The sequence below is a fragment of the Phascolarctos cinereus genome, unplaced genomic scaffold (genome assembly GCF_003287225.1).
Source record: "Phascolarctos cinereus isolate Bilbo 61053 unplaced genomic scaffold, phaCin_HiC Scaffold_828;HRSCAF=1480, whole genome shotgun sequence".
In the NCBI taxonomy this organism is placed as follows: Eukaryota; Metazoa; Chordata; class Mammalia; order Diprotodontia; family Phascolarctidae; genus Phascolarctos; species Phascolarctos cinereus.
In genome coordinates, this window is record NW_027556211.1 from 1 (window position 1) to 9,946 (window position 9,946).

The 9,946-nt window shown below is 38.3% G+C and overlaps 1 pseudogene; it reads left to right on the forward strand.

The window, feature by feature from the left end:
• Positions 1-7,769: 7,769 nt before the first annotated feature.
• On the forward strand, positions 7,770-8,329 carry LOC110204663 (AP-1 complex subunit sigma-2 pseudogene; annotated as a pseudogene).
• The last annotated feature ends 1,617 nt before the right edge of the window (positions 8,330-9,946 follow it).

Sequence of the window (9,946 nt, forward strand, 5' to 3'; positions counted from 1 at the left end):
ATGGAAATTAAGAAAAGTATTGAACTAATAAATAAAACTAAGAGCTGGTTTTATGAAAAAACCAATAAAATAGATAAGCCTTTGGTTAATTTAATTAAAAGAAAGAAAGAAGAAAACCAAATTACTAGTATCAAGAATGAAAAGGGCGAAGCTACTACCAAGGAAGAGGAAATTAAAACAATAATTAGGAATTATTTTGCCCAACTATATGCCAACAAATTTTACAATCTTACTGAAATGGATACATATTTACAAAAATATAAATTGCCCAGATTAACTGAAGAGGAAATAAAATACTTAAATAACCCCATCTCAGAAAAAGAAATTGAACAAGCCATTGATGAACTCCCTAGGAAAAAATCTCCAGGGCCAGATGGATTTACATGCAAATTCTGTCAAACATTTAAAGAACAATTTATTCCAATACTATGTAGACTATTTGGGAAAATACTTAAAGAAGGAGTCTTACCAAATTCTTTTCATGATACAAATATGGTGTTGATAGCTAAACCAGGAAGAGTTAAAATAAAGAAAGAAACTATAGACCAATTTCTCTAATGAATATAGATGCAAAAATTTTAAACAAAATACTAGCAAGTAGATTGCAGCAACTTATCACAAGAATAATACACTATCACCAGTTAGGATTTATACCAGGAATGCATGGTTGGTTCAATATTGGGAAAACTATCAGCATCATTGAGCACATCAACAAAAATAATAACAAGATTCATTTGGAAAAAGAAAAGGTCCTGAATATCAAAGGAGATAATGAAAATAAATGCAGGGGAAGGTGGCCTAGCAATTCCAAATCTTAATACCCTTATTTACTTTTTTTAATATAAATTTATTTATTTTTAATTTTCAACATTCACTTCCACAAGTTTTTGAGTTGCAAATTTTCACTCCATCTCATCCCTCCCCTGACCCCAAGATTCCAAGCATTCTAAATATCCAATCTCCTACTGTGTACTCTCTTCTCTCTCTCCCCCCTTCTCTTATCCCTTTCCCCTTCTGTTTTCTTGTAGGGCAGGAGAGACTTCTATACCCCATTTCCTCTATTTCTTTTTTCCCCCATATCTTGTGAAAGCATTTTTTCAAAAATATCTTTTTAAAACTTTAGATTTCAAATTTTCTCTCTTCCTATCTCCCCACCCACCTTCATTGAAAAGGCAAGCAACTCAATATAAGTCATACATGTGCAGTTATGCAAAACATTTCCATACCAGACATGCTGTGAAAAACTAACTCTATTTCCCTTAATCCTATCCTGCCCTCCCTCTTTTGACCCTGTCCCTCCTCAGAAGTATTTGCTTCTAATTACTCCCTTTCCCAGGCTGCCCTCCTCTCTATTATTCCCCTGCTCTCTTGTCCCCTTCTCCACCTATTTTCCTGTAGGGTAAGACAGATTTCCATACACAATTTAATGTGTATGTTATTCCCTCCTTAAGCCAAATCCTATGAGAATAAGATTCAGTCATTCCCTCTCATCTTCCCCTGTTTCCCCTCCACTGTAAGAGACTTTTCTTTTTTGTGAGATATTTTACCCCATTCTACCTCTCCCTTTCTTCTTCTCAGAGTATAATCCTCTCTCATCCCTTAATTTTATTCTCTAGATATGACCCCATAATCTTCAACTCAGCCTGTGCCCTCTATCTATCTATCTATCTATCTATCTATCTATCTATCTATCTATCTATCTATACATACATTTAATTTTTTTCCTCCAACTATCCTAATACTGACAAAGGTCTCCTGAGTTATAAATATCATCTTTCCATGCAGCAATGTAAACAGTTCAATCTTAATAAGTCTCTTATGATTTCTCTTTCCTGTTTACCTCTTCATGTTCCATTTCAGTCCTGTATTTAAAAGTCAAATTTCCTATTCAACTCTGGTCTTTTCATCAAGAATGCTTGAAAGTCCTCTATTTCATGGAATGATCACTTTTTCCCCTTAAGGATTATACTCAGTTTTTCTGGGTAGGTGATTCTTCATTTTAAGCCTATCTCCTTTGCCTTCCAGAATATTACATTCCATGCCCTGTGGTCCTTTAATGTAGAAGCTACGAAATCTTGTGTTATCCTGATTGTGTTTCCATTCTACAGTACTTGAATTGTTTCCTTCTGGTAGCTTGTAATATTTGCTCCTTGACCTGGGAACTCTGGAATTTGGGTATACTATTCCTAGAAATTTTCCTTGGGGGATCTCTTTCAGGAGTAGATCTGTGGATTCTTTCAGTTTCTATTTTGCCCTCTTGTTCTAATATATCAGGGCAGTTTTCCTTGATAATTTCTTGAAAGATGATGTCTAGGCTATTTTTTTGATCATGGCTTTCAGATAGTCCAATAATTTTTAAATTCTCTCTCCTGGATCTATTTTGCAGGTCAGTTATTTTTCCAATGAGATATTTCACACTGTTTTCTAGTTTTTAATTCTTTTGGATTTGTTTTACAGAGTCTTCATTTTCCATAAAGCAACTAGCTTTCAATTGCTCTATTCTAATTTTTAAGGAAGTATTTTCTTCAGTAATCTTTTGGACTTCCTTTTCCATTTGGCCAATTTTTCTTTTAGGGCATTTTTCTCCTCATTGGCTTTTTGGACCTCTTTTGCCATTTGGGTTAGGCTATTTTTAGGTGTTAATTTCTTCAGTATTTTTTGGGGTCTCCTTTAGCAAGCTGTTGACTTGTTTTTCATGATTTTCTTGCATCACTCTCATTTCTCTTCCCAGTTTTTCCTCTACTTCCCTTACTTGCTTCTCAAAATCTCTTTTGAGCTCTTCCAAGGCCTGTGACTAATTCATATTTTTCTTGGAGGCTTTGGATGTAGGAGCTTTGACTTTGTTGTCTTCTCATTGTATATTTTGATCTTCTTTTTCACCAAAGTAAGGGTCACTCTGACCCTTTTTGTGCTGCTTGCTCACGATCCCGGCCAATTACTTGAGTTTTAAACTCTTTATTAAGGTAAGAGTCTGCTTCCAATGTGGAGAGTGTACTGTCCCAAGCTTCAGCGGTTTGTACAGCTGTTTTCAGAGATACTTGTAGGGACCTGTAAATTTTCAGTTCTTCCAAGGTGGTATGATAAGGGCAGGGTGTTTACCCTTTTCCTGGCCTGTGACTGCAAGTACTCCTTTCTGTCCTATAACTGTGAGGAGGGTTCTTCTTCACAGCCACTACAGGCTCCACCACACCAGTGCTCCTCCTCACCCCAGCACTGCTGCCCAGAACTGTGACCCAGATCCAAACAATGGGAAAGCAAGAGATTCCTGCCTCAGCACTGGCAAAGAGATCCCTGCAATTCCACTCTGATCAGCCACTGGATTCTCCTTCAGTCTGTGGGCCAGAAGCTTGGGAAGCAACTGCCCCCCTACCCCAGGGCCACTCTCTTCGGGAATGGACCTGAGACCCTTCTTTCTTCTTTCAGCACCGCAGAAACAGACTTTTCCCACTGACCTTCTAAGTTGTCTTTGGCATTTGTGGATTGAGGAGTCTGGAAACCTCCACAGCTGCCCTAGATTCAGTCCTCTGAGGCTTGCTCCGTGTTCGTGGCAGCCCACAAGCCCATGCTGCACTATGCTGAGCTCCCAGCCCAGTGCCATAAACCATTCTGGTCAACCATCCAGGTTGTCTTGGCCTGCAAATTTGTTTCACTCTGTCTTTCTGTGGGTTCTGCTGCTTTAAAATTCATTTAGAGCCATTTTTTTATGAGTATTTGGAGGGTTTTGGGGGAGAGCTCAAGCAAGTCACTGCTTTCACTCTGCCATCTTGGCTCTGCCCCTCATACCCTTATTTATAACATTCGCTATGAAGGCTCAAATCGGAAATTTTAGAATCAGATCTCATGAGATGGTACAAGCTGGATGCAGCATTTGTTCAGTTATTTCAGTTGTTTTGATTCTTTGTGGCCCCATGTCAGGATATCTTGGCAAAGATACTGGACTGGTTTGCTACTTCCTTCTCCAGCTAATTTTACAGATGAAGAAGATGAAGCAAACAGGGTTAAGTGACTTGCCAAGAGTCACACAGCTAGCAAGTGTGAGAGGCTGGATTTGAACTCAGGTATTCCTACCACCAGGCCCAGTGCTCTATCCACTGTGCCACCTAGCTGACCCAGATCCAACACACTCTCGTTCATGCACTATGTAACTTCCAAAGCTCCTTTCCAGTCCTAGCCTTCTGTGATTCTCCCTCTGAATTTATTGTCTGATACTTTATAAGAAATTTCAAAGGGAGCACCAAATGGGTACAGAATGGTGGGCAGGAAGTAGAGAACACACCAAATAGACACAGAGAAAGAAGACACCTGTTCTGGACAACGCTTAACTCAAGCCAGTAGAAGGGTTCAACTTGAGGACAAGAATGCAACGAGACACTTGAAGGCCATAAATTTAAAAAAAATTGACTCAAACATAAAAATGAATAAATAAGGATACAACATTGATTGAAATATTCAAGGGACCCCTTCCATTCCAGATGAGTCACAGCATCAATGACCAATGAGAAAGTTCTGCTGACTTTGATATCAGTGAGAGTTCTATGAAGCCTATGAAGCCTCCTAGATTGGGGTTTCTCTGGCAGCCAGGAAGTCATTCCAATGATTCAGGCCCTGGTCCTCTAGAATTGTCAAGTCCTAGAGAGCTTCCTGTTTCATTTAAAGAGAAATTAGTCCAAAAGAAACAGAATGTCCCCCCATGAGAGTCTTTTCTACGAATTTCCAATTCCAGCTCAGTAGTCAACCAAAAAGGACATGGTAAATGAACTAGAAATGGCCAGAATGCATGCTCATCCTCCAGAGTAGAAAGTGGGATCTCCATTCTACCCAGAACAGGCTCACCAAACATCCAGATGCTCCAAGGACTGGCCCCAGTTTGGCCAATTCTCCAACCCCATTTAAAACTTTTACTGTACTCAACTAATAAGCCAGGGGATATTCTGAACAGATTGTGCATGTCCTCAATCCATAACTGTTTCCTAAGTTCTCAGGGAAGCTTAAATACTCACTCTTTCTTGAATGCTTTCCCCCAGTGCTATAAAAGAGTCTTAGAACAGTCAGTGTGGCCAGAACTTAAATAGCCCTACATAGTTTATGGGAAAACAACAATTGCCACAAATGCAGTTATATAGATTCCAAAAAGGAAAAATATTTTGCAAAGCTTGCTTAATACTTTACAAGTATTTCCAGGGACCAGAAAGGACCTTGTCCAACCCAAAGGCTAATAAAGAAAAAAAGAAAAGAAAAAAACTTCTTATTTCAGAATGAAATCTTGTAAGTATGGAGCATCTCAGATCATTTCTACCTGAAGGGATTTGGGATGTAGGGTACACTGGTGTTTACCTCTTCATTCCCAGGCTTGGTATTTATAAATCATCACTGGGTTCTGGGGAACTGGCCTACTTCTCCCTCTCACTCTTCTGCTAAAGTCTACCCCATTCACCCCAGAGGTCAGACTCAAAGAATCAGTTTAATTCTATAAAACTCAGCAACATAGTAGAGTAACCCAAATTTTATTCAAGAATCCCTAAAATACCTAGAGAATCTAATAAACATTTCCAGGTACACCCTTACACAGAGGGAACACCAACAATTTCTTGAATCTCTGAAGCCCCATAAGGTACTCAATATTTTCTCCAGGGATCTCTGCCACAGCAAGAGTGATCTAAGACAGGCAGCCTCAGTTTCAGAAGAGCAAGATGAGTTATATCTCCAGAAAGTATGAAGTCACCAAGAAATGAAAATTTGAGGCTGATTACTTTTAGGTCAGTAGACACACTTTATCCTATGCACTTTCCCTCTTTAAGGCTCTCGCAATAAGGCAAGAAGCCTAAGTCTGTTTTCAATGACAGAAGGAAAATAGGAACACTGAGCAGGTATGCACCAGCAATTCAGGGTAAAAATATCAATATATATAAAGGATTCAGAAAATTCGACACGTATCTGTACTTATACAAAAAATAGCTCAAAAAACTGTTCTGAGATAATGCAATATTGGCTGTGCAATTACAGTCTAAAATGAAAAAGAAAAGATTCTTAAAGGAAAAGTTAAAAGAGTTACAGGAGAAAATAGACAGTAAAAATATACTAATGGGGGGCCTGAATTTTCCCCTCTCAAAACTAGATAAATCTAACCAAAAAATAAACAAGAAAGAAGTCAAGGAGATGAATAGACTTTTTAAAAGTTAGGTATGACAGACCTCTGGAGAAAACAGAATGGGAATAGAAAGGAGTATAACTCTTTCTCAGCTGCACATGGCAGCTTCACAAAACTTGACTATTTATTAGGACATAAATACCTCACAACCAAGTGCAGAAAAGGAGAAATATTAAATTAATCTCTTTCAGATCATAATGCAATAGAAATATGTTGAATAAAGGGCCATGGAAAGAAAGATTAAAAATTAACTGGAAACTAAATACTATAATCCTAAAGACTGAGTGGATTGTAGCAGCTAGGTGGCACAGGGAGGGGTTGGATATAGCTGAGGCCTTGTAGTCAGCAGTACCTGAGTTTAAATCAGACAAGAGACACTTGACATTTACTAGCTCTGTGTGACTCTGGACAACTCACTTAACCCCAATTGCTTCAGAGAAAAAAGAAGTGAGTGGGTCAAGGAATAAATAATAGAAACAATAAATAATTTAATGAAAGAGAATGACAATGAGACAACATAGAAAAAATTTATGGGGTGCAGCCAGAGCAATACTTAAGGATATTTTTATTTCTCTAAATATATGAATAAAATAGACAAAAAGCAGATCAATGAGTTGGGCTTGAAGTTTAAAGAGAAAGAAAACAAATTTTAAATACCCAACTAAACACCATTTTGGAAATCTGGATAATCAAAGGAGAGATCAATAAAAATGAAAGTAAGACAATCATTGAACTAATAAATAAAATTAAGACCTGGTTTGATGGTGGAAAACAATAGGATAGATAAACTATTGGTTATCTTGGGTTTAAAAAGGAAAGAAGGACATCTCCAGAGCACTCTTGGTGTAAAAAACTATCCACATCCAAAGAAAGAACTATGGAGGTTGAATCGCTGTCATTTTTTTCTTTTCTGTTGAGTTTTCTTTCCTCCTTCTGATGGTCCCTCCTATTGGTTTTATTTTTTACTTACAAATTCACTATTGTGAAAATATGTTTAATAGGAATGTAAATGTATAGCCTATATCAATTTGTGAGCCATCTTGGGGAGCGTGGAGGGGAGGTAGGGGAAGAAAAATTTTAAACTCGAAAGCATATGGAAGTGATTGTTGATAAATCAAAAGAAATTTACAAAATTTTTTTAAAAAGGAAAGAAGACAACCAAATTACCAGTACCAAAAATGAAAAGGGAGAATTCATCAATGAAGATAAAATTAAAGCCATTGTTAGGAGCTATTTCGCCCCATTAGGTGCCTACAAATTTGACAATCTAAGTGAATTCACGAATTTTTACAAATAACGTAAATTGCCCAGTTTAACAAAAGAGAAAGTAGAATACTTAAGTAACTCTGTTGGAAAAAGGAATTGAGTTTACACTCGGATGCGGAGTGCCAGTTGCGCAACAACCTCCCAGCCTTTTGTAGCGAGGGGAGCGGGGAGAGGGAGGAGTTTGGGGAGAGATTTGGGAGTCGGTTTCCCCATTCAGCTCACCCTACTTCCTCCTTCCAGCCCCTTCCCGGTTCCCCTCTTCCTCTCTCCTCACGTCCCGCCTACTTGGTTCCCAGACTCTCCCAGGGGCTTTTCACTTTGCCGGGGCTGCCAGTTCCAGGAGCTGCAGGGCAGCAACCGGGCTTCCCTCCTATCTGAGGCCACAATGTACTTTATGTTGGTTTTTAGTCGTCAGGGAAAGCTCCGACTCCAGAAATGGTATGCCCCGGGATCGGAGAAAGAAAAGAAAAGAAAAAACCTCAAGAGAACTTGTTCAAACAGTTTTAGCCCATAAAGCAAAATGCGCAGCTTTTTGGAGTGCCGAGATCTGAAGACTGTCTACGAAAGATAAGTTAACCAAATGTATTTCTGCTGTGCTAGTGAAGATAAGGACAACTAATTACCCTGGAAATAATTCATCGTTATGTTGAGCTACTTGGCAAATATTTTGGCAGTGTCTCTGAACTTGATGTCATCTTTAATTTTGAGAAAGCTTATTTTATTCTGGATTAATTTCTTTTACGGGAGAAGTTCAGGAAAACGTACAAGAATAATGTACTTAAAGCCATCGAATAGGCAGATCTGCTCCAAGAGGAAACTCAAATCCCACTTAGTGTTCTTGAAGAAATTGAACTGGGGCATCTAGGTGGCGCAGTGAATAGAGCACTGACCCTAGAGTCAGGAGCATTGAGTTGAAATCCAGTCTCAGACCAGACACTTAACACTTACTAGCTGTGTGACCCTGGGCAAGTCACTTAACCCTAATTGCAAAACAACAACAACAACAACAACAACAAAACAAACAAACAGGAAATTGGACTGACATAAGCCAGCTCCCATGTTGATGACATCATGTGGTCTCACTGTGGATGTTCACTGACTTCACGTTAATGTTTAACTAAGGGTGCCAGACTCCATTTGCCAGTATTACTGTTTGGCTAAGCCCCTTCATTCAGGCCTCCATAAAAACACCCCACTTTTCCAAAAGGGAATAAAAATATAGGTTTTTTTTAAGCTAACTAAAACTTAATGCAGAAGAAATATCTCTTCAGTATTCTCAAAGGATAAATTATGTCCGTTTCCTATTAATTTTATTTGTGTGTGGTAATTATGGATATACACATAAAATCACAGTCAGGGAGCACATTTGTTGCTATTATTGCATTCAGCTGAAAAGAATCTACAATTGTGGCAACTTCAAAGTAAATATAATAATGTTTCAATATGGTTTCATGCAACCATTGAGTAATGTTACATTTCAGTATTTATGGGAATGAGAAAATTTGACTGATTTCATGTATCAAAATGATTTCAGTTGTAACATTACCACTAAAATTTAAACATACATATGTATACCAAAGATGCTTATTGGGAACTACATATCTGAAACTGGCAGCTTATAAAAAATGTACCTTTCTGAGACTAAGTGGGATATTACAGTAAAGGGAATAAAAGAAGGAAGAAAAGAAGAAAAGGAAGAAAGAAAGGAGGGACAGAGAGAAAGAAGGGAGGGAGAGAGGAAGGTAAGAACAATGAGGAGAGGACGGAAGGAGGGAAAGAGGGAAGATGGAGGGAGGGGGGTAAAAGAGGGAGTTATGGGAAAATGATATCAATTTTTTCAGAGAAATATAAAATAAACCTATCAGCTGAGAGGGTTCGAGGTGGGGGTGAGCCCTGAGAGACTTGAAGGGGGATAAAAAGCATTGGAAAAATCCTGATAGTAGGATAGGTGATTATGGAGGCATAAAAGGATTGCTCTGCAATGGTGAGGGCCCAATAGAGATGATATAAAAAGTCTATAGTGGACCCAATAAAAACATTTTCCTGATTTTTTCTAGCTTCCTTCATTAGCCCAGGAATAAGGGAAAAGGCTTATCCATATTATGACTTGGCAGGGTAAATGTAGAGAAAAGAAAAAGAATTTTGAATTAAACATTGACAAACAATAATTGCAAAACAGAAAGTAGTAAAGTTTGTTGTTGCAATCCCTTGGACTTCAATGAACCCAAGAAATGATCACAACATAAGTACAGGAAAAGAAAAGAAGTTATAAGGGGAAAGGAAATAAGCATTTATATACAGCCTACTAGGTACCAGACACTGTACCAAGTTCTATACAAATATCATCTCATTGGATTGTCACAACAGCTTTGTGAGATGGGTGATGCTATTCTCATTTGAGAGTTGAGAAAACTGAGATTAACTGACTTGCCCAGATCACACAGCTAGTAAGTGTCTCAGGTCTTCCCATCTCCAGGCCTAGCACTCTATCCACAGCACCACCTTAGTGGCTAGTTATCTATTGGGTAGTAA